At 49.4% G+C, this 24,193-nt stretch overlaps 1 protein-coding gene across 9 annotated transcripts in view; it reads right to left on the bottom strand.

Moving 5' to 3' along the window:
- DAAM2 (dishevelled associated activator of morphogenesis 2) overlaps positions 1-24,193 on the bottom strand; it is a 135,997-nt gene that overhangs the window by 68,263 nt on the left and 43,541 nt on the right. For 2 of the 9 annotated variants that reach the window (XM_059880549.1, XM_059880553.1), the window contains exons 1-2: positions 21,029-21,118; positions 20,122-20,255 (exon numbers count right to left, since the gene is read on the bottom strand). The exons of 4 other annotated variants lie outside the window; for them this stretch is intronic. The gene's annotated coding sequence lies outside the window, so the exon portion shown is untranslated. Of the gene's footprint in view, positions 1-7,423; positions 7,448-20,121; positions 20,726-21,028; positions 21,119-24,193 lie in introns of those variants that run through there. 3 more of the 9 variants (XM_059880550.1, XM_059880552.1, XM_059880551.1) reach the window with 3 other exon arrangements.

Here is a 24,193-nt window from a genome sequence, read left to right as displayed (position 1 = left end):
GGTTGCCATTTCCTTCTCCAATGCATGAAAGTGAAAAGTGAAAGTGAAGTCATTTAATCATGTCCGACTCTTAGGGACCCCATGGACTACAGCCCACCAGGCTCCTCCGTCCATGGGATTTTCCAGGCAAGAGTACTGGAGTGGGTTGCCATTGCCTTCTCCACTAGGTTCCATATATATGCGTAATATCTGATATTTGTTTTTCACTTTCTGACTTACTTCACTCTATGTAATTTGCTCTAGGTTCATCTGCCTCAGTAGAACTAACTCAAATGTGTTCCTTTCTACGTCTGAGTAGTATCCAGATGGACAATTCTGGTGGCACTGTCTCAGCGTGGATTATCAGAGGACAGAAGTGAGGAAGAGCCTGGAAGCAGCTCTGAGTAAGAGTTAACGAGTCCCCGAGCAGCCTAGGAAGACAGGAGGGGCCAGATGCCCAGGATGTCATGGACAGGCGGCGTGTCCACACGTGTGCGAGCCGTGAGCAGACGCGGGAGCTTTGGCAAGACATGGACTGGGCACAGAAAGCAAGAACTTGAACTGAGAACGGGAGGGAGCAGAGGGGAGCTCTCTGAGCAACAGCTGTGAAGTGAAAGAGAAGGAGGAATTTCAACACCCAAATCTCTGCTACCCATTAGAGCCAGAGGCCTGAGGCTCCCAGCCAAAGGGAAACCACCCCACACGTGACAACCCTTCCTCACCCCCTTCTGCTTCCTGGAAGCCGAGCCCCCTTCCGTGGGCCACAGGGATGGAGAGACGTTATTGAAGGGTGGCAGGGAAAAGTGCCCCCAGCTTCCTCCTGGGTGCTTCTCCAGGTCTCCTGCCAGAGTACCAGACAGCTGAGAACTCACACCATTCTGGGCAACCCCCGGCCTGGGAGCAGCTCCCTACAGCCACTCCTTGGGGTCCCACACAGAGGCCTTCTGGTCATGAGGGCAGGACCTCGAAGTCCCATCGAGGCAAGCTGGCCCTGGGACCCTCGCTGGGCCTGTGCGCCTGGTCACACTCTGGACCCTGGGCTGACAGTCCTGCTAGTCCCTCTCCACGTCCTCACTCACACCAGAAAAGGCCTTGCATGTGCCCTGGCCCGGCCGGACATAAATCCTGGACTGCAGGCACATTCCATCTCTTCAGGGAACGGGGGAGGGCAGGAGCTGGGGGAGGGCAGATGAGCTGACTCCTGGAGGACAACCTCCCCTCACCTGCCCCTCAGTCTTATTCTTACAATTTCACCCATTCATTCATTCTAACTAACATTTGTTCAGCACCTAAGTGCCTTGCTAAGAGCTGGAAAAATACCAGAGTAAACAAAAGTTCAGCTTGGTGGGGAAAGGAGACAAACGAACATAATAAATTGTGGCTACGAGCCTTCCTGGTGGCTCAGCAGTGGCTTCTCCTTACGCAGGAGACTAGAGTCCGATCCTTGGGTTGGGAAGCTCCCCTGGAGAAGGAAATGGCAGCCCACTCTAGTATTCGTGCCTGGAAAATCCCATGGACAGAGGAACGTGGTGGGCTACAGTCTGTGGGGTTGGAAACGAGTCAGACATGATTTAGTGACTCCACCACCACCACCGCATGGTTCTGTTAGGGGCAGTACTGGTGTTTGGGTCTGAGAATGTTTGCCGAGCTCTCTCCCAGTGTGGGGTTCCATCCTCCTCCGAGCTCTCTGTTCATACGAACGGTATCATGTATGGACAGAGCACTGGAAGACAGTCAGAGATGCCCTCAAGGATTCAGGACCAGATACCCTGTCCCAGGGCTACTAATATTGGGTTGGCCAAGAAGTTTATTCAGGTTTTTCTGTATGGTGTATGGGAAAACCTAAACGAACATATTTTGGCCAACCCAATACTATGAAAGACTGAAAACAGCCAAAATGTTAAAACATAAAGACTGGTTAGATAGATGCAGACAGACACATATACATATATGACAGCTTGAAATAATTATCTTTTGAGTTTAGAGTTATTTACTCCCAAAGTAATTATCTTTGGGAGTTTAGGGTTGTTTTTCTTATCCTTTTCTGGATTTTTCCTAATTTCCAACAATAAGCATTGATTGATCAGAAAAGACAATATTATTTTTAAAAGGAGCTAAACCCTAGAGTAAAACTGAAGAAACCCAGGAGCGAGTCCCAACTGCCCCAGCAGGCGACCTGGGCAAGACAGGAATGACCTTGGCTGAGAGCATCATTTCTCTGAGCCCTGTCTGTGGATGAGGAGGTCAAACCACATGCTCTCCAGAGTTCCTTCCACCCTGGACACTAGGCTCTGTGCCACAGAACACACGAGGTGCTAAGTGATGCTGGTTGAATGGAATCCTGCCTCAAGCTCCCATTAGTTAGTTCATCCTCCATTCAATTGTTCGTTCAATCCACCTCTACTGTTTCTAGCACTCACTCTGTGGCTGGCCCCGCTCACAGTACTGGAGGTTGAAGGGCAAACCACACAGACGCAGCCCCTGCCCTCATGGAGCTACAGCCTCCCAAGGTCAAGGTCCCCTCCCATGGCTCTTTGTCTTCTCTCCCTAACGCCCCATCCTGTTAATGCTTCTTGTCACATTTCCCCCAGATGCCGCAAGTGTGTTTGTTTCATTCCCAAACACCAAGCTCCAGACCTGGTCCAGCCCCACAGGCTCTCAGGTTGGGATGGGTGCCGACCTCTCATTTCCCCCCACTCCTGGCATTCTGCAAACAGCCATCTGAATAATAATTCCAGGAGCACCCGATTCTACATTCTTAGGTTCAGCATCACTTGGGGGTCCCTGTCCAAACTGAAAGCCAACTGGTTCAATTTCCAGGTTTGGTCATTATACGGGGCTCACAAATTTCATACCAGCCAAGCCTTGAAATCAGAGCTACATCCATGTGCCACTGAGGACATGGGAGACTGGAGCTCTCCTTACTGCTTGTGGGAAACAGCTGTTTCTTAAAAAGTTAAACTCACACCTCCGTATGAACCAGTCTTTCCACTCCTAAGTATTTACCCCAAACATAGAAAGCATGTGCCCATACAACATTATTCATGAATGTTCAGAGCAGCTTTATTTGTAATAGCTCCAAACTGGAAACAACCCAAATGTCCATCAACGGGCAAATCAATAAACAAATGGTATAGTGTATCCATAAAATAGACTACTCCTCAGCAACCAAAAAGAATGAACTGCTGTGATGTGCCACACGTGAATGGAGCTCAAAATAATTATGCTATGTACAAGGAACCAGAAGATAAAAGCATACATATTGTATGATTTCACTTATCTAAAATTTGAGATAACCCAAATTAACCTATACTGACTAAAAACTAAGATCTATTGATCTTTTGATCAATTGGCCTTTCTAAAGAATGTGGGTGGAAGGTTGCTTATGGAGGGGGTGGAAAGTGGGAAGGGAGGGAGTAGATTATAAAAGGATTAAGGGGACTTTGGGGGATGATGGTCAAGCATGATCTTGAGGGTGGGGATGGAGTCAAAGGCATATACATATGCCAAAATATATCAAATTATGTATTTGAATTACATAAAGTTTTTGGCACTTCAGTTAAATCTCAATGAAGTTGTTTAAAAACAAACAAAACAGAGATATTTATAGCCTCACAATACCCAGCCACCAAGGGCTCTGGAGTCTGCAGGTGGTAACCCTCTAGAACAGCAGGTGTCTAGCAGGATAGGTCCCCTCCTCTTTCACTGGTTTGCTCTTGGCTGCCTTCTTACTTCCTCTAGGCAAACAAGAGTGAACCTGATGAACTGTTTCTTCATAACTGAGCATCTCCTGCAGAGGTCCCCCACCATTTTTGGCAACAGGCACCGGTTTCGTGGAAAAGTTTTTCTATGGACCGGGGTGGGGGATGGTTTCAGGATGATTCAAGCGCATTACACTTACTGTGCACTTTATTTCTATTATTACTACATCGACTCCACCCCAGATCATCAGGAATTAGATCCCGGAGGCTGGGGACCCCTGCTCTAGAAAACCAGTAGTATGATAAGCTTCTCTACAGGTTCTAGGAAAGACCTCACAGCCCAGAGGTGGTGGGAAGGTGGACAAGGAACTCTCTTCAGGTCCAGGTCTCAGCTGACCTTGTTTGGTCTTCCAGGAGGTGGGGTGGTTTCTTGTAAAGAGTGTATGCTTTCATATTAAGCCTGTGGCTAAGTTACTTAGGACCTGTGAGCCTCACTTTCCTATAGGCATATGGAGGAAAATTCCACCTCCTAGAGGTGAGCATCAAGCAAAGAGCGGGCATCAAGCAGCCAGCTCAGCTCCGGGCACATCACAGGCCCTCCAACAGGGTTCCCTTCCCCTGTTCCAACCCCAGGCTCCTCCCAGGAGTGGTTATATTTCAGGGCTTTACCAAAGCATGAGAAAAGCTGAGGGGCCCCCAGAAGCCTAGTGAAGCACAAGCCTGATTCTACCTGGATGCCTCTGGGGGTAGAGCTGAATTGAAAGCACCCCCGGCTTCTGGGTGGGTAAAAATAAGGCACCTTCAGCCAAGGTTACAGTTCTGGAATTTGTTAGAGGCAGACGACATAGCAGAGGGGATTGAGAAAGGGGGCCATGACTTGGAGTTTCTAGGACAAGACATCAGGAGAGATGCGGGGTAGGGGTGGGGGAGATACCCAGTCCTTGCTCACTGGACAAGTATAGGAGATGCTCAGAAATAACCAGACAACAGAGGGACAGAAGATATGAATCCATGCTGGCCTGTGAAAGGGTTTGACGCCATGGTACAGAAGTGTATGTATGGGGTGGTATGGTTTTGTTGTTCAGTCACTCAGTCATTCCAACTCTTTGCGACCCCATGGACTGCTGCACACCAGGCTTCCCTGTCCATCACCATCTCCTGGAGCTTGCCCATCAGTTCTACAGCACTCAGCATTCTTCAGGGTGCAACTCTGGGTGGTATGTATGTGTGTGTTTATAGTGTTATGTAATTAAAAGACGCTTACTCCTTGGAAGGAAAGTTATGACCAACCTAGACAGCATATTAAAAAGCAGAGACATTACTTTGCCAACAAAGGTCCGTCTAGTCAAGGCTATGATTTTTCCAGTAGTCATGTACGGATGTGAGAGTGGGACTATAAAGTAGGCTGAGTGCCGAAGAACTGATGCTTTTGAACTGCGGTGTTGGAGAGTGTCCCTTGAGAGTCCCTTGGACTGCAAGGAGATCCAATCAATCCATCCTAAAGGAAATCAGTCCTGGGTGTTCATTGGAAGGACTGATGTTGAAGCTGAAACTCCACTACTTTTGCCACCTGATGCGAAGAGCTGACTCATTGGAAAAGACTGATGCTGGGAGGGATTGGGGGCAGGAGGAGAAGGGGACGACAGAGCATGAGATGGCTGGATGGCCTCACCAACTCAATGGACATGGGTTTGGGTGGACTCCGGGAGTTGGTGATGGACAGGGAGGCCTGGCGTGCTGGGGTTCATGGGGTCGCAAAGAGTTGGACACGACTGAGTGACTGAACTGAACTGATAGTGTTATGTGTGTGTTTATGTGCGTATGTGGCATGGTACAGATGTATAGGTGATGTGTGTATGTATATGTGTATTCATTCCCAGGAAATAAACACACAATTCTACTGACTTTCAAGTTTTTGTAGAGAGAAGACCCAGCTAGCTCCCTGACATATATGAGCAGCAGAAACAGTAATATCACTGACAATCAGCCTCCATGCCAATTTAAAATCAGCCCATGCTTGGTTTATGAGGAGCTGCCCAAATGTAATATTCAAGAAATGTTACTGTGGGAAGACACTGTCTTGTCTTCAGTTTCCTGTGAACCACATTATGGCCTGGGAACAGAGATCCACTGAAAGATGCTTGTACCTGCCGTGAACCGGAGAATGTAGTATTCACATGCAGTATCTCATTGAATCTCAACACAACCCACCAACGTCAGTATTTCTGACTGATAAGGACACTGAGGTTTAAAACCAGGAGATGAATCCCACCCTCTCCTGTGAAACACCATCTCATTCCAACCCAGTTTCAACTCAGTTCTGTAATGTGTATGTCCACACACATGTGTGCATTTCTCTGGGTGTATGTGTTTGTACAGAAGACATAATTGGGTTTTCCTTAGTGCATATTAACAAGGTGTACACATGCATCCCAGCGTTCACTGCAGCACTATTTACATGACATGCAAGCAACCTAGATGTCAATCAACAGATGAATGGATACAGAAGTTGCAGGACATATATATAATGGAATATTAGTCATAAAAAGCAACGAAATTGAGTCAATGCAGTGAGGTGGATGAACCTGGAGCCTACTATACAGTGTGAAGTCAGTCAGAAAGAGAAAATGAAATATTGTATATGAACACCTATATATGGAATCTAGGAAAATGGTACAAACCTATCTTCAGGGAAGGAATGGAGCTACAGATGTAGAGAACAAACTTGTGAGCACAGTAGGGGAAGGAAAGTGGGGGACAAATTGACAAAGCAGCACTGACATAAATATGCTACCGTGTGTAAAATAGCTGGCTAGTGGGAAGCTGCTGTATAGCATCAGGAGCTCAATGCAGCGCTCTGCGATAAACTAGAGGGGTGGGAGCTCAGGAGGAAGTTATGACTGATATAGTTATGACTGATTCTAGTTGTTGTACGGCAGAAACCAACACAACAATGTAAAGCAATTATCCTCCAATTAAAAAAAAAACAGACAATGTGTATACTCCCTCTGCAGCTATTTGAAATTCTGGTGTTAGAGTTTAGCCCTTTCCCCAATAAGGCTGAGATGGGAAAAAAAAAAAAAAAAACCAAACCAAATTGCTGACAATAATGTGTCCTCAAACTATACCATGCTCCATATTTTACAAGATAGACATTCAGCACATTTTTAGAAAGAAGGATGCTAACATTTACTAAGAGCTAGGCTGGGCTCAAACACTGGCCTTTTTTATTTCACTTAATTATCCCAGCAGCCTGCAAAGATGACCTTATGCATTTTTACACATAGGGAAATTAAAGCTTAAGAGAAGGTAAGTAACTTGCCCAAGTTAGCAGAGTTCATAAAAAGTGTGAACCTCAGTCTGCTGCTGCTGCTGCTAAGTCACTTCAGTCGTGTCCGACTCTGTGCGACCCCACAGACGGCAGCCCATCAAGCTCCACCGTCCCTGGGATTCTCCAGGCAAGAACACTGGAGTGGGTTGCCATTTCCTCCTCCAATGCATGAAAGTGAAAAGTCAAAGTGAAGTCTAATTGATTCCAAAACTCAGACACAGCCTTCCCACTGCACAGAGATGACAGCATCATGGTAAGCAGTTGTCGTCCCCCGCCTCCCCGGCCCCCCAGCCACGAAAGCCTTCCCATCCCTTCCCCATTACCCACCCCAACCCTCAGGGAAGAACTGAGCGCTAGCACAGAGAAGCCCTGTCCCCCGGCCACAGGCAACAATCGGGCCCCATCATCTTACCGCCCACGCTGAGCCACAGAAAGATCCAGGCTACCCATCTTCAGGGCCAGCCTCTTGAAGATGAGTGCCAGGCACTCTCACAAGAGCCACTGGCTTGGTTTAAGGCTCTGCCGCTGCCGTCCTGAAATCTTCAGTAATTTCTGAACAAGCAGCCTTGCCTCTCCATTTTGCGCTGGGGCCCATGAATCTCGCAGCTGGTCCTGCCCATCTTCCAAGGAAGCCAGCTCGGGCAGCCTTTCCCAGGAAGAGCAGCCCAGCCAGCCACTCCCTGCGTGTTTCCAAAAATGTTACCCACAGTCCCCAAATGGTCAGGACAGAACGGAGACAAGTTACTTTAATCTGGGGTGGCTTCCTGGCCCTAACGGCCTTGATGGGGCAACACAGTAACTTCTGGGCTGCTCCCCACCCTGCTCTCTCCTCTCCATCCCACCTCACCCCTCGGGCCACATGCTCCCTGGTCACTCCTCCCTAAACACACCATTGCTCAAGGGATTAAAATTCCTGGAGGGCACGGACACTTCCGCTTTATCTCCAACTCCCCTGACCCGGGCTCTTTCTGCACACACAGCAGGAACTTGATGGGAGCGGATGGATACACTGCAGTATGTATTTCCTGAATTCTTGACCCCATCAGTTACAGGATCTATCATCAAGGTGATGACTTTACTCAGACACAAAGATTATGGGTCCTTCTACAATTGGATAAATATTAAAAGCAAGAAAAATGTGTTAGCTTTGAAATAGAGTTAAAAAAAAAATTGGTTCTGCTTGTTTTACATTTGTGTTTGCAACATTTATCCCCCAGCCCACGCCTACCTCTGTTTCCTCCTCCTCTCCCTTCCCTGCGCAGGTCCCACCTTCTCCAAGCAGCCTTCTTAACCATCCTCGACTATCTGAATTCTTCCAAATAAACTCAGAGCCCTTGCTGTCTACCCTTTTTATAGGACGCTGCATCATATACTACTCTGCGGCCCTTCATGTTATTTGACGTCTTGAATTCATTTATCTTTTTTATGCCAATGAGCTTTTCCACCATCTATACTGAGTGCCCCAGGAACATGACGTAACGCCATGTGCGCCATGAATGAAAGCCATCTGACTCCAGCAGGGAGTGTGGGTGGAGAATAGAGAGAGGAGGAAGTTATTAACCCCAGAAATAAAATCTTCGCAATGATTTTATGCGAACTCAGGTCCTTCAACCATTTCTCTTCTTAAAGTTAGGGGAAGCACACTGATTGAAACCTTCCACCCTGGCCAGGCACCATAGTAACCATTTGCATAATTGTTTTACAACAGGAGGTCCTGGTATGGAACACGGAACTAAGCCTCTACAAACCGGAAGAGTTCGGGAAAGGTCAAGAGGAGACACCACAGGTCCGACCGCCTCCCAGAATCCTTCTCTCTGGCATCCATCTTGGCTGAACAAGGCCTGCACGACCAGGAAGGACTCTGAGTCAGAATGATTGGCTAAGGAGAACCCAGAAGCTAATCCCATCACCATAAAACCCGAGCCTGCAGAGCCCCGGTGGCAGAGCAGTTCTCCTGGGTTCCCTTACCATTCTGCTCTCCACCTGGGTGCCCTTTCCCAACAAAATCTCTCGCTTTGTCAGCATATGTGTCTCCTCGTACAATTCATTTCCAAGCGTCAGACAAGAGCCCAGTTTCAGGCCCTGGAAGGGATCCCCCTTCCTGCAACATTAAGAGTTCACCGGAGGTCAAAGGCATCCAGATCTTGGCCAGACACCATCAAGAGGTGTCTCAAGTGGCACTTAGCAAGAGGCGAAAGCGTGCGCCTTGACGGACCTGCGTGGCTAAATGAGACCTTGGCATTCCCAGACGAAACACTGGACATTTTCATTTCTGTTTGTTTCTGCTGCCCTCGCTCCCTTCCAGCGAACCAAAGACATCTCGTATGTAAAAGGTGTAAGATACTTTTCCTCCCTGTGCTTCTAGAACGGGATGCTTCCTCCAAGGGAAGTGAGACCTCGGCTGGGAGACTTCAGGCTATAGAAGGTGGGGTTTCCCCTTTGGAACCCAGACCATGCCCTCCGTAGCTTCAAGCCCAGTCTCTGCGTGGACTCCCCCGTCCCTAAGTCATGTTCCTTTGACCCAGACACACCTGTAAGCTGTGCCCGGATTCTCTCCACTGAAGGAAAGTTACTTACCCGAGGGCCCCTCACGTCCCCTTCGCCTCCCTCCTCAGTGTCCACCTCACCTGGAAACTTCTGGACATCAGCATCACTTCTTTCCAGCCTGTCTCCCCACCTCCTCCAGAGGCTGTCTTCCCAGTACCTTCTCCATGGTGTTTCAGAACATGACACCCAGCCCAGCTTTCCCCACGCTCCACTTTCTCTCATCTCCGATTTCAACTAGCTGGTCCCCGTCTGGAGCACCACTCCTGGACCCTCCCCTCGCTCCCGGCCACCCACCTGGCAGCCCGCGCCCTTGCTCACAGGTGTGGTGAGGCGCCCCTCCTTGGCATCCTGTGCTTCTCCCATCAGACATCAGAGCTGCCGCTGCCGCTTCCTGAATAGGGTCGCTCTCAACGGGCTGCTACATCCTTGAGTTCAGGACCAGTGTCACACGGTCTCTTGGGAGCCCTGCACCCAGCAGAGCTGGTCTCGAAGCTGGTGTGCTGGGGCTTGGCCAAGGTTCACACCTCTGGTCTCTGTCCTTCTCCCTCACCCCTTCCCCTCCCAGCAAACCTTCCCTCTCTTTTCAGACGAATTCAGCCAGCGGTCTCTCCTGAAGCGTTGTCTCCCCTATCTCCAGCTCCTTATTTCCAACGACCCACACGTCTGCTCTGAAATGCTGGCACCATTCCCACCGACGTCCTCTCAAACAGTCTTCGCTCCTCCCGCCTGTAGCCCACCTCGGCTTTCCTCTGTGAGTGACGCCACGGTCCGAGGTTCAAAGCACAGCTCATCCTCAGCGCTTCCTGTCTTGAGAGGTGCTGCATGCTAGGCCTTTACATGTATTATATCATTTCTTGACCACATCAAACACCGAGAAGTGGGTATCAGCATCCTGAGTTTAGACCGGGAAACTCTTCATCCCCTTCCTTTCTCTTTCACATCTGAGGCCGAGAGAAGTCCAGTGACCTGCCCAAGGTCACAGGCACATAACTGACTGTGCTGGGGTGAGAGGCAGGTTTTGACAGGCTGTCCAAAAGACCACCAAGCGCGTGTGCACACAAACACACTATGTTCCCTCCTTTATAATTATCCAATCAGTCTCCACGCCCAGTCGATTCCCACTTGGAAATGCTTCCTTCACGGGCCCTTTGATCTCTCATGTGGACCCAACTCAGACACACAGGGCCTGACTGTGTGGTCACAGAGCTGGGGGGATGGGAGGCCATGGGTCCTGCCTGTCTGGCCAGCAGCACTGACCTCCCCTCGTGCTCACAGCTTGGAAGCATTTCTCCAAGGCCCCATCCTTTCTTACCAGTTTGGCTGGCCTCCAGCCCAGGCAGAGGTGAACTCTTTGCCCTGGACCTGCCCCTCACTCACTGCTCCTCTTGGCCTCAGGCCCAAAGCCGTCAACAGGCTACCCACCTGGAGCACACACTGGGTTTCCAGGTCTCTTCCCCCAATTTAGCTCTTGGTTTCCCCACTCTGCACAGAAGAATCCCAAGGACAGTGGATCCCATCCTAAGGGATTTCTCAACAATGCAGATCCCAGGGCCCTACTCTTAGCGTTTCTGAATCAGCAGATATGGGTAAGCATAAATCTGCATTTTAACGAGTTCTTCAAGGGATTGGGATGCAGGTGGTTTCATTGACTCTTCATCCCCTTCCCTTCTCTTTCACATCTATACAAACCTTTTTTTTTTTCTTTTTTTCCCCACAATTCATCCTCCTTTCCAGAGTAGTGCTCAAATCCCCCTAAGTTCTCATCTCTGGCTGCACAATGGAATCACAGGGCATTCTAAAAATATTTACGCCTGAATCCTAACCAGAACCAATTAAAACAGAATCTCTGGGCAGGTGTCGGGGAGCCACTGGGGTGAGCAGCTCATCCTCCTTTGCTCAGGACGGTCTCAGTTTTAATCCTGAAAGTCCCACATCCCTGGGAAGTTCTGAGTCCCAGGAAAAGGGGATCAGTCATTTACCCTACAGGGCTCTGGGTAGGGGGTGGGGGTGGCGAGGTGCAAATGTTTCCTGGTGATTCTAATTTGCAGCCAAGCTCGCCAAACACTGAACCTCATCTGCGCTCACCTGCCTTTGGTTTGCACTCAGCTCACCTAATCTCAAAGTGTGTCTCTAGACCAGCAGCATCAGTGTCAACTGGGAACTTGTTTTAACAAGGGAGAGCCAACTCTAAATAGAATCTGTGCTTTTCTCAGATACAGAGGGCTGTCCTCGTGGCTCGGTGGTAAAGAATCTGCCTGAAGAGCAGGAGACACAGGTTCAGTCCTTGGGTCAGGAAGTCCCCTGGAGAAGGAAACGGCCACCTATTCGAGTACTCTTGCCTGGGAAATCCCACGGACAGAGGAGCCCGGTGGGCTACAGCGTAGAGTCAGATACAACTGAAGCGACTAAACAACAACAGACAGCTATGGAGGGATCCTCTGATACTCTACCCAGAGCCACCAAGATTCACTGACTTAAGTGAGGATTAAGGAGTTAACTGATGGTGGAGGTCTGAGGCTGGGAGGCTTCAGTTCTCCCTGGAGGGGTGTACTGGTGACCAGAGTGGGCTGCATTTTGATTCAAATGCACAGACCCTTTACTGACCACTAACTAAACTAGCTGGCATGCTCATGACATCTCACGAAATTCAACACTAACCCTGTCCAGCGTATGGTGTTGGGGTTTTGCAGGGTCCATCTATGAAACTTTCCTCTTCTGGCTCAAGTTCAGGGCCAGTTGAGAAAGAGATACATGGAGCAAACAGACGGAGGTCACAGAATCAGCCACGTTCCTGATAAAACTGTGGGAGTGTGCGGCTGTCTCTTTAGACAAATGGACTTCCTGATATTTCACCCATGAGTGAGGCCAGCTGATGTGTCCAGTCCTTGGCAGAGGAGGGTGACTGGGGACCTTTCCATAGGAGCAGGTTTCCAACCCCACCACCCAGAGCTGGCCAGATGCGCCACCCTGCAGACAGCAGAACCCAGAGAAGGGAGGAGTGTTGGCCAGCCCAACTCGTTACCTCCCAGAGTCACTGGTCAAAGATGCCTCGCCTCTTCCCCTGGGGAAGTGATGGGGAGGGAAAGGTCAAGGTTCTCCACCCCCACGTCCATTAAAGCCTGGCTCCTTCCTCGGTCCAGACCAGCATTTCTGGGGGTGGTATCAGGGAATGAGTGGCTTTAATATCTGATGGTTGTAAAAGTTCCCTGGGTGATGCTAAGGTGCTGTGAATATTGAGTAACCACTCTTGGGGAGATCCTCTCCTGGAAATGAGAAGCCACAGAGATGCTGCCCTCTAAGGGTGGGGGTTGCTCCTATTTCTCAACCAGGGAAACAAGGTCTGGGTAGCCTTGGGCATCTAGCCCACTGCCCGGAGCCAGTCAACAGAATCCTAAGGATGAGTAATAGCAGTAAATGAATCCGCTTTCTCCAAATCTTGGGTGGACTTGGAGGTTGATCAGCCAGGTTGGAGCCAGATCAGCTAAACCAGTGGTTCTGGAATCTCCTGGAGGGATTGTTAAACGCAGCTCAATGGGCCCCACTCCCAGAGTTTCTGATTCAGAGGGAGGGCTGGGCAGCTGTGAGAAGAGAAGGGCACAGGTTTGTCAGTTGGGTAGATCTTTGGCACCAGCATTAAGGATGGCCTTGCCTGGGGTTCAGTCAACCTCTCGGGGGCTCGCTTTCTTCAAACAGCCATCATCACAGGAACAATGACCTCGTGTGCTTCCTGTGAGCTGAACCAGTACCCATGAAGCACCTAGTGTGGAGCCTGGCACTTAGTGGGACTGAGGATAAATGTCGATGTTGATTATTATTTGTAGATGATGTTGTTTTTCAGGGATGGCTTCTTTGAAAAGACTGGGAGGAGGTTTTGGGAGGCAGGCAAGAATACCAAGAGGCAAACAGCCAAGACTGGAAGGATGCAGAGGGGAGCCAGAAACAGAGAAGCCAGTGCGCAGAGGGACAAGCAAACTGTGCAGAGGCGGGGGTCTGCTGCAGACCTGGCTGGGAGAGAGGCTGGGAGTCAGAGTTGCCCAAAATAGAACTCCCTCCTCTCCAAGTCTTCAGTGCTCTCCCCCTCCCCCCTCCCTATCTCCCTGGGCCACACTCCACATGCCTCTGTCCAGACTCATTTGTTAGAACTGACCCCCCCACCAACTGCACCCCCACCCCTGCCCTAGGGACTCAAGGAATTTTAGCAATGTGTTCAGTTCCAAGTGCTGGAGGAAAAGCAGCACAGTAAAAAGGGAAAAACCCTGTCTCTAGGCATATGTCTTTGTATGGCTATCCACAGCCCCCCAAGTCTTCCTCTCCCCTAAGAGACGGGCATTCGGAGTCAGCATCTGGTTAGAAGGATCCAAACCAACTGGTACCAATGGCCTGCCTCCCCTCACCCAACCACAAAGCCCTCCCTGCTATCTCTGCCAACCCATGTCCTTCCCTCTTTCATAACTAGACTCAAAGCTCATCTCCCCGAAGTCTTCCCTGAATGAACCTCACTTGATTGTAAGAGTTTCTTCCTCCATGTATGCATCCATCCACCCATCCATTCATTCCACAAATGTTTACTCAGCATCTGCTCTTGTAACAGAGGAGAACAAACCTGACTCCATATTGGATCTGTTTCTCTAGCTCTAACCCTTGTGCGCTGTTGCCGGTGCTTAGTCATGTGGGCTCTGTATGTGTGTAAAAGAATGTCGCCTATAGCCTGAAATACACATAATAGCCCATTCTCAAGGCTCTGACCTTTAAAGGTAAAATACTTTCCCATTCATATAGAGATAAAAAGTAGAACAGAAAACGATTATCAATAACTAATTAATGTGGATATTTATAGACATACTGTGATCAGACCTACATGGACAGCTGCAAGAACCAAGGATTACTGCACCAGGTTTGCAACAGCCAGCCACACCCTCTGCTCTTTGGATATAAAACAAGCCAGAATTCTAACTCAGGTGAGATGGCTCTTTGGGACACTAGTCCATCATCTTCTCAATATGCTGGCTTTCTGAATAAAACCTCTATTCCTCGCCCCCCAAAATCATCTCTTTTGATTTACTGACCTGTTGCACAGTGAGCACTACAAGCTTGGACCTAGTGACCCTCTGACTAGGCACGTGCAAAGAGCTCTAGAGTGGGACCTCACAGTCGAAAGGAGATAACAGTGTCCCTTTGACATGTTCAAGTTCACGCTCATGCTCTTCAATCCTCTTTTTTTAGCATAAGAAGAGACCTCCCAGCCAGTGGTGAGACAGCATCCTCTTTGCTTACACACAAAAATCACACCAAAGAAAACACACCTGTGTAACATACTTTATGGCTCCATGTTGCTTTCCATCCTGTGGACTTTAGAAACGTGTCTGAGCCTCAGTGCATGTCATCTTCAGTAACTCACTCAGCCTCTGTATCTGGCACCTTAGGGACCATCTTAACTGACATCAGTTGACCTGCTCGGATGAACCAGGCAGGAAAGATAAGAGCTGAATAAGGTATGTTCCTGAGCACCTAATGATGACAGTCTAGTGGGAGAGCCAGGCACGCAATAGCTAGTCTAGCACTGTACGGGGTGGACACAGGTAGGCACTGTGATATGAGTGGAGAGAGGCATCTGCTGCAGTCTGGTTGTTGACCAGGAGGAGACCAGGGAGGCTTCCTGGAGGAGGCAATGAAGAGAAGTAGTAAGTCTTAAACTGAGCCTGTGCAGGCTTGGTTCCTGCCATTTCAGGTCATCTTAACCACGTCTCTCACTGACTTTGCTTCCTTCCCTTCCTTGTCCCTGCATCTCAGAATGTCCTGGGTATTGGGGCTTCTGGGAAAATGAATCCATGTGCATGTGGTCAAAGGGAAAAAATGTTACAATACCAATAACTTCATTAGGTCATAAAAGCTAAATATAAAAGGAAAAGGTTATTTCCCCTGGCTATTTTTAGTTGGTGCTCAGATACCCTCCTTGGCTTATTTAACGCCAGTGCAACCAGGGGCCAGAGCTGAATTTTCAAATGTTGCACTGCGGTCTTCAGAGCCGGAAAACAGCTACTGGCAGATGGAAAAGGGCAGGGCTTCATCTGACTTGTGAGCTGAGTCAGGGCTGTACCAGGCTCTGCACAAAGCAGCTACAGCTGTGAGTCAAAGGCCTCTTTAGCTAGGGAAGCTGAGTGAGGAGGAGGCTGTCACATCACACTTTCTGTCAAGCACAGTCATCCTCCCAACAGGTAGTAAAAGTCATTGCTTCCAATGCATGCAGGGGGCACAGGTTTGATCCCTGGTCAGGGAAGAACTAAGATCCCACACCCGACAGAACACGTCAAAAAAAAACAAAATAAAACAAAAAAAACCAAGAAGGATGAAAGTTTTTACATACCTAGGAATAGGAAAGAATCTGAAGACAGCGCTTGCTAACATGGAGTGAGATTTTCTATGACATGAGAGGTTTGCCCTGATATTCACCCCTGGCTGAGTCAACTTGAAGCCAATCCCCCTTTCTCTGGGGAGGATTATATGTTATTCAAGGGGTAACATTTTATTTTTACTGAGGGCTAACGAACTTCGACCGCAAGACTCCTTTCTGAGAAGCAAAGGCCCTAGGAATAGAATGGAGCCGAGAATCCAGAATTTCAGCTTCTAAACTTGGCTCTGCCAGGAACCCACTCTAAAAGCTTGGGAAAGTTTGCTTCCTCAAAAGCCTCACTTTCTTTGTCAGGACAGGTCATACCCCACAGTGCCGTCATGAGGAGTAACTGACAAATTCAGGAATAATATTGCAGGCCAGATACAGAGTATTTTATGAGGAAAATATTTCCCAATATATTTTGCCTCTGGGAGATCCAGATGTTTAATTTTCTTTTTCTCCTTTTCCCCTGTACCCTTCTGATTGCTGTTGTGGGTTTGTTGATTTTGGGCCACATCATGCAGCAGTGCAGGGTCCCTAAACCAGGGATCGAACCTGTGCCCCTTGCAGTGGGAGCCAGGAGTCTTAATCACTGGATCACCAGGGGAGTCCCTCCCATACCCTTCTATTAATATGAGAGCTAAGCCATGGCCTTTTCTCTGGTCAGAGAAGATTTATAACCACCCCCCATCAACCCCCCTGCAAACAAAAAGGTCAACCGAGCAGGGAAGGGTCACTAAGAAGCAATGTTGTTTACTCTGGACAGGAAGAGGAAATAGAGAAACTTTCTAGGATTAGGAGGGGGAGGAAGTAAATGAGCAGGATTTCACTTCCACACCTGGGAGGAGGGACATGATTAGAAAGGAGCCAATGACTTGGAGAATCCTAGGAGAGGGACCGCACACCTGGGGAAATACCACGCCCCTTGGAGAAGCCCCATCTTCAGCTGAGCTCAGAGCAACAGGGCTCTGCCAGGGGCAGGTTGGGAAGGACCGGGGGGCTGTTCTCGGGCCTGCCCAAGAATGGGCCTCACAATAGCTGGACACTTGGGCCCCCTAGGGGAAGGTGGGTGCCTGGGAGAGTGAGGGACCTGAAGAAGCCACGGCTTCAGCAACAGGTGCCAGGTAACCCTTTAAAAGCCCCGGGGACAAGAGCAGACCCGGCCCCTTCAGCGGATTTCGGTTTGTTGACTACAAACTGGCCCTTGCCAAGAACAGCTGCCAGCGACTGAACAACAGTGCAGGCATCTGCCATGTGCCGCTGCAAAGACTGAACCCTGTGCCTCGGCAGCTGTTGACCTTCAGCCCCCCCAGGGAGGGGTCAGGGTGCAGTGACGCACTCTGTGCTCCACGGAAGCTGGTGCAGCAGTTCTTTAGATAGGCAGATATCTCAACTGATGGCATGATCCCAATCTTTGCATCTCTTCGTAACTAGAAAAGGACGAAATCTCTTCATGGTGACATCAGCTCTTGGTGACCAGCAGAAAACCTTTTGTAAAGTAAGCACTTGATTGTATTGAACTCCCCCCCTCACCAAAATCTTATATATTGACCTTCCCCCACTGTCTTTTTGGAGTGGTCTCTCGGAGCTATCTGAGGTGCTGTTTCCCAGGCTGCAGTCCTCATTTTGCCGCAAATAAAACTCAATTCGCAACTCCCAAGCTGTGCATCTTTTTGAGTTGACAAGCTCCAGGATCCTAGACGCAGAGGGAACACAGAACACCTCAGTGCGCGTCAGCACGGAACCTGTGGCCTTGGGAAAACTGGAGCTTCCCCAGCGAGCAGATCACTAAGGAGGGGGGCCCTAGAAGACTGAATCCTGACTTCACTGGACCATAAGTCTCTGTGTATCACATCACAGAAAAGATGAAGATACCTTTATTGACCAGGCTAAGGTTTTTGTATTGCAAGTGATCAATTCCAGCAATTATTTTTCTTGCATGTGTGAGTGGTAATGTACACATGTTCCCCAGCCATTTCAAGAAGTCTGCAATAAATGTTAGCTGCCTTCATCATCATCATAACTAAGTTCTCCCCAGACTGATATGGAGGGAGGGCAGGTTAGAACAAGAGCAAGAAACAGTCCTACTTATTTCAGATCTGAGTCCTCTGGGAAGTGAAGGAGCCTGGAGGGACCAGGAGAGGAGAGAAGAACTGGGTAGGGTGGGGCAGGGGGGGAGAGCACATCTGGAGTGTTTACTGTCTATTATTTTCTGCAAATCTACTCAAGCCCTCCCTTCTCACTCAGGTTTAACTCTAAAGAATCCACCCATTGCTCTGCTCTTTCCTCCCCCGCTCAAAAGGGCTGCAGAGGAGGGAGCACCAGGACGCTTGCCCCTTAGCACCTGCCTGACCTGTCTGAATAGGGTCCTGCAGGCCCGCTCCTCTGCCCACCCACTTACTGTCTGTGTAGCCCTAGAAGGGGAGAAAAATGGTAATGAGCCAGAACTCAGGTGGCTTAAGTGCAGATGCCAACACCATTGACCGGCTATGTTTTCTTTGGCAACTTAGTTTGCCTCCCTGTGCCTCTGTGTCCCCATCTGAAAATGTAAATAATAGTAATTTGCCTCCGAAGGTAGTTGCAGGGATTAAGTTAGTGGGTTAGTGGTCTGGGTCATGCCTGGCTCCCAGCAAATGCTGTGTAAGTAGCAATAACCTTCTCAAAGAGATTACTTAAAATAACCCTTCTTCTATGTGCAAAAAAGGGAAACTTCCACACTGTTCGTGGAAATATAAACTGGTATAGCCACTGGAGAAGGCAATGGCACCCCACTCCAGTACTCTTGCCTGGAAAATCCCATGGATGGAGGAACCTGTTAGGCTGCAATCCATGGGGTCGCTAAGAGTCAGACACGACTGAGCGACTTCACTTTCACTTTTCACTTTCATGCATTGGAGAAGGAAATGGCAACCCACTCCAGTGTTCTTGCCTGGAGAATCCCAGGGACGGGGGAGCCTGGTGGGCTGCCGTCTATGGGGTCGCACAGAGTCGGACACGAATGAAGTGACTTAGCATAGCATAGCATAGCCACTGTGGAGAACAGTATGGAGGGCCCTTAAAAAGCTACAACTAGAACTATCATAGGATGCAGCAATCCTGCTCCTGGGCATATATCTTCAGAAAGCCATAATTCAAAAAGATACATGCAGCTCCATGTCCACAGCAGCACTGTTGACAATAGCCAGGACATGGAAGCGACCTAATGTCCATCAACAGAGGACTGGATAAAGAGCTGTGATATGTAAACACACAATGGAATATTACTCAGCCATAAAAATGAATGAAATCATGCATTTGCCCCACCATGGATAGACCAAGAGATTATCCTACTAAGTGAAGTATGTCAGAGAAAGACAAATACCATATAATATCACTTGAATGTGGAATCTTAAAAAATGATACAAATGAACTGATCTACAAAACAGAAAGACTTACATAGAAAACAAACTTAAGGTTCCCAAGAAGAAAGGTGCAGAGGGAATAAACTAGGAGTTTGGGATTAATATATACACACTACTATAGATAATAAAGATGATCAACAAGGACCTACTGCATCGCACAAGGAACTCTAGTCAGTATTCTATAATAACCTATATGGGAAAAGAATCTGAAAAAGAATAGATATATGTATATGTGTAACTGAATCACTTCCCTGTACATCTGAAACTAATACAACATTGTAAATCAACTAGATTCCAATATAAAATAAAAATATGTTTAAATGAAAAAATGTTTAAATGCAACAAATACAATGATGAATATGCAACAACAGAATTAATAAAAGTTTAAAATTAAAAAAAAAACTCTCCCAACACCATCCACTCCCTTTTCCCTCCTCCTATCTTCCACATAGACTTATCACCATATGAGATGCTATATATATTATTTTCTATCTCTCCCTGTTTGTCCATCATTTTTTTGTCCATCATTCAAGGTGTATCCACAGGGCCCAGAATTACTGCCTAGCACACAGCAGACCCTGTAATAAAGGATGAATACAGGAACTTTCCTTACTAATTGTATAACCTTAAGCACGTTACATGGGCTTCCCAGGTGGCACAGCGGTAAAGAATCCACCTGCCAATGTAGGTGGCGCAAGAGACACAAGTTCAATCCCTGGGTTCGGAAGATCCCCTGGAACAGGAAATAGCAACCCACTCCGGTGTTCTTACCTGGGAAATCCCATGGACAGAGGAGCCTGACGGGCTACAGTCCACCGCGGAGTTGGATACTACTGAGCACCACCATCAGCATAAGCAAATTCCGTAACTCCACACACCTCAGTCTACTCATCAGGAAAACGGGGCTGACATGAGGATGAAATGAGACAACATTTGCGAATATGTCCTCTCCAGTCCTGGGCTCATGGTGGATGGATGCCAGCTGATCTGGGAGGGCCAGCCTCAGCCTGGCTCAGGCAGGGCCTGCAATGGTTAATCCCCAGATCTCTTCCCCCGTGGCAAGGCAAGGCTGGACTGCAGGGCCACTGGCAACTGTCCAGGTGGCGGACAGATGTCAGAGGTGGGCGCCTATGGAGCTGCCCTGGTCCTGATGCAGGGGCCTGACCCAGGCAGCTGGAGTCTCTCCCCACCCCCTCCTGCTGGGAGACACCGCCTGGGCTTAGAGCGTTTCGGGTGTAGGAGCCAAGTGGTGGGAACCTCCGCCTGCCTGGGTCCCACGCCACATCCTGGCCTTGGGGGAAGTGGGCCCAAGGCTGGGCCTGACTTCCCAGCCGTTCCCAGGCGGCCTGCTCTCCTGCAGGCCCAGCTGGGCGGACTGAACTGGAGGCCCACAGGGGCAGGTCTGTCCCTCAGCACTGCCTTGTCCCCACCCACGAGGAGGGAGACACAGGCCTCAGTAAGGAGGGTCCGTGTTCACGGCTCAGCTCTGTCAGCCCTGAACCCTACCCGCCTTCCCAGCCCGGGGGAGGGAGTGTGTTCAAAGGCAGATGAGCCTCAAGCGGCCAAATTGCAGACAGGACACAGAGGAGCTGACTCCAGCCAGGGTCTTCTCCCATTTCTCCCAGTTTTCCAGCTTTCCAGCAGCTTCCCCAAGAGTTCACCCCACTCCAAGACTCACCCAGAAAGAGAGGAGAACAGATGTGCAAGCTGACCGTGGATGGGGAAGATGGATAAATGAAACCAAGCATTTACCCCATGGCTTATTAATTCCACAGTCACATGTGGAAGCCCCACTCTGTGCCAGGCACAGCATGCTGCAGGGGTGTGGTCATGAATAGAAGGCAGAACTGGGGACTTCCCTGGTAGTCCAGGGTAAGACTCCATGCCCCCAGTGCAGGGCAGGTGGCGGGGGCAGCCTGGCTTCAATCCTTGGTCAGGAAACTAGACCCTACAAGCCCAGGCTGCAACCGAAAGACCCAGAATGCTGCATTGGAAGGACTGACGCCGAAGCTCCAATACTTTGGCCACCTGATGCCAAGAGCCAACTCACTGGAAAAGACCCTGATGCTGCGAAAGACTGAAGGCAAGAGGAGCAGGGGGCGACAGAGAATGAGACAGTAGACTGGCATTACCAACTCAATGGACGTAAGTTTGAGCAAGCTCCGGGAAATACTGAAGGACAGGGAAGCCTGGGGTGCCACAGTTCATGGAGTTGCCGAGAAGTGGACACAACTTAGTGACTAACCAACAAAATACTGCAGCCAAGACTCCACAGCCAAATACATAAATATTAAAATACATATATATAGAGACCTGGTTATCAGAAAGGCTCTCGGTTGGTCAGGGAAAAAAGGTCCACAGTTAAGCAGGTTGGGGAGAGGGCAGAGTTGTGCAGGGCATGGTGGGAATCTAGGGGAGGGGTCTCTAACAAGCACTGGGGAAGGAGGGAGGGTTGAGAATCTGTGCTTCTGGCAGGCAACATCTTGGGGAAGAATGCAGGGACTAATGAATGGAGCAAGGATACCCCTCACCAAGAGGCCAGCTCAGAATAGCCTTGGAGGGGGGCACCGGCCTCAGCTCCCATCCTCTTGATCTTCCGGGACTTTCACTAGGAAGTACGCTTCCCCGAAGGCAGGGACGTGGTCAGGTGGCTCCCTCAGAGCTTAGAACCATGATCACACATGGGAGGCACTCAGCAAATGGACCTGGAAATGCTGGAGCGTAAACAAACTCACTCCTGACGCTCAGCAACCCCTTCTCTCCTCGGATCCTCCTGGCCTTCATGCAAGCTGGCATTGCCCAGGTTTCTCTTGATGAGCATGGACAGTCTGACCCACTAGAACTCTCTAACGGGTACCAAGTTAAGTCGTCTCCTCAGCCTCCAACACAGGTGTTCATCACAGGCACAAACAGTCTGGTTTTCCCCAAGTGCTGCTGGAATCCCAGGCCTCTGGGGACGATGGCCAGGAAGAACTGAGAGTTGTCACACCTCGGTCCCTAGAGAAGGACAGCACAGTGCTGCCTCCTACACCAGCCCCGGGCTCCCTGCACGCCCATCAGCCCAGCTCTCAGCCCCTCGCACGGAAGGGTATGGGGGAGCAGGGGACTGATCAGCATGCTCTGTTCAGACACCACTGTGGAGCTGGGCCCTGGGGAGATGGCCCAAACACAAACCACTCCTGCCTGCTTGCTTCTCAGTGGAAAACCGCAAAGAGCCCAGGTTCCCTTCACTTGTCATTCGGCCAGTGTTTAATTAAGACCTACCTACTATGTGCTAGAACCTGTCACTGGGACTAGGAAAGCCCAGTCAAAGCTATTGGAATCCTTGCCTCTGGAAGCTCCTGGTTTAGCGAGAGCCAAGCAAAAGAGTGGTTTTCAAGCAACGTACTAAGTGCCTCATCACTGGCAGGTCTGCCTGGCAGAGGAGGAGAACGTCATCTCCCTGAAACCAGGGGGAGCGGGGTGGGAGACTTTATAGAAGCAGGGGGAGTGTTTGAACTGAGCCTTGAAGGAGGGCTAGATACCTCACCAGGTATCAATCTTCAGGCAGAGGGGACCGAGGGCAAGAGTGAAGATATGGCTGGTGAGAGGAGGGGCCTGCAGAGATGGGTGTGGCCAGACCTGAGAAGTAGCCCGGGGCTTGGTCTTGAGAGGACCACCCTCCTTGGTCTCCGAAACTGGGTTTGGGATTTTCCAAACTCTCCTTAGGTCCACTAAGAGGATCCACGCTCAGACCAAGGAGGTCAAAGGGATAGAGACAGAGGCCCTGAATGGCAGCCCAGGCTCACGCCCCACAATCAGCCAGGCACAGGGGTGTCTCAGTGGACCCCCACTCAGAGAGCCAAGGCAAAAGGGCCGCTGTTCTCTGGAGTGACCAAGTGCCATTCCATAAGCTCAGGTGCCAAGTTCCGACCCTGGGAAAGACTACTCTGTTCTGCTTCTGGATGGTTCCACCTCTTTCCCCTCCCTCCCCACTCCCCCAGCCTGTGGGTGAGGACCTGGACTCCTCTCTTCTCTGATTATCCTGCAGGGGGCTCCCTCAAGGATTTTGGAAAGCATGGGATTTTTTAAAATTTATTTATTTTTAATTGGAGGATAATTGCTTTATAATTTTGTGTTGCTTTCTGCTGTATATCAACATGAATCAGCCATAGGTATACATATGTCTCCTCCCTCTTAAGCCTCCTTCCCACCCTCTAGGTTGTTACAGAGCACTGGTTTGAGCTCCCTGCATCATACAGCAAATCCCCACTGGCTATCTATTTCACATATGGTGACGTGTATGTTTCCATGCTACTCTCTCACTTCGCCCCACCCTCTCCTTCCCTCCCTGTGTCCACAAGTCTGCTCTGTCTGCATCTTCACTGCTGCCCTGCAAACAGGTTCACTCTTTCTAGATTCCATATATATGCATTAATACACGATATTTGTTTTTCTGTCTGACTTGGCTCTGTATAATAGGCTCCAGTTCATCCACCTCATTTAGAACTGACTCAAAGTCAAAGAAGCACAGGATGCTGAGAGTGGAGGTGACTATCCTTTCCAAGACCACTTTACAGAGGAGAAAACTGAGGCCTGAGAAGCAAGGCCATTTGCCCCTGGGAAAAAGCAAACTCATGAGAGCCCACGGCTAGAATTCCATCCTCAAATTCTCAGCAGCAGACAAATCCTGGTTTGGTTATTCAGTTCTTGGTTTCCTCTAGTTTCTACTGAAGACAGTGTACATAAAAGAGCAACTACAAAAATGTAGTAAATAAAAAAACTCTGAAAATCTTTACCCAGATTCCTCAGTGAATACTTCCCTAAAGACTGTGAATCCTGTGAGGGCCTTTCCCTTTGGAAG

This window comes from Bos taurus, chromosome 23 (genome assembly GCF_002263795.3).
Source record: "Bos taurus isolate L1 Dominette 01449 registration number 42190680 breed Hereford chromosome 23, ARS-UCD2.0, whole genome shotgun sequence".
Taxonomy (NCBI): domain Eukaryota; kingdom Metazoa; phylum Chordata; class Mammalia; order Artiodactyla; family Bovidae; genus Bos; species Bos taurus.
This window is presented reverse-complemented; position numbering and strand designations above follow the sequence as displayed.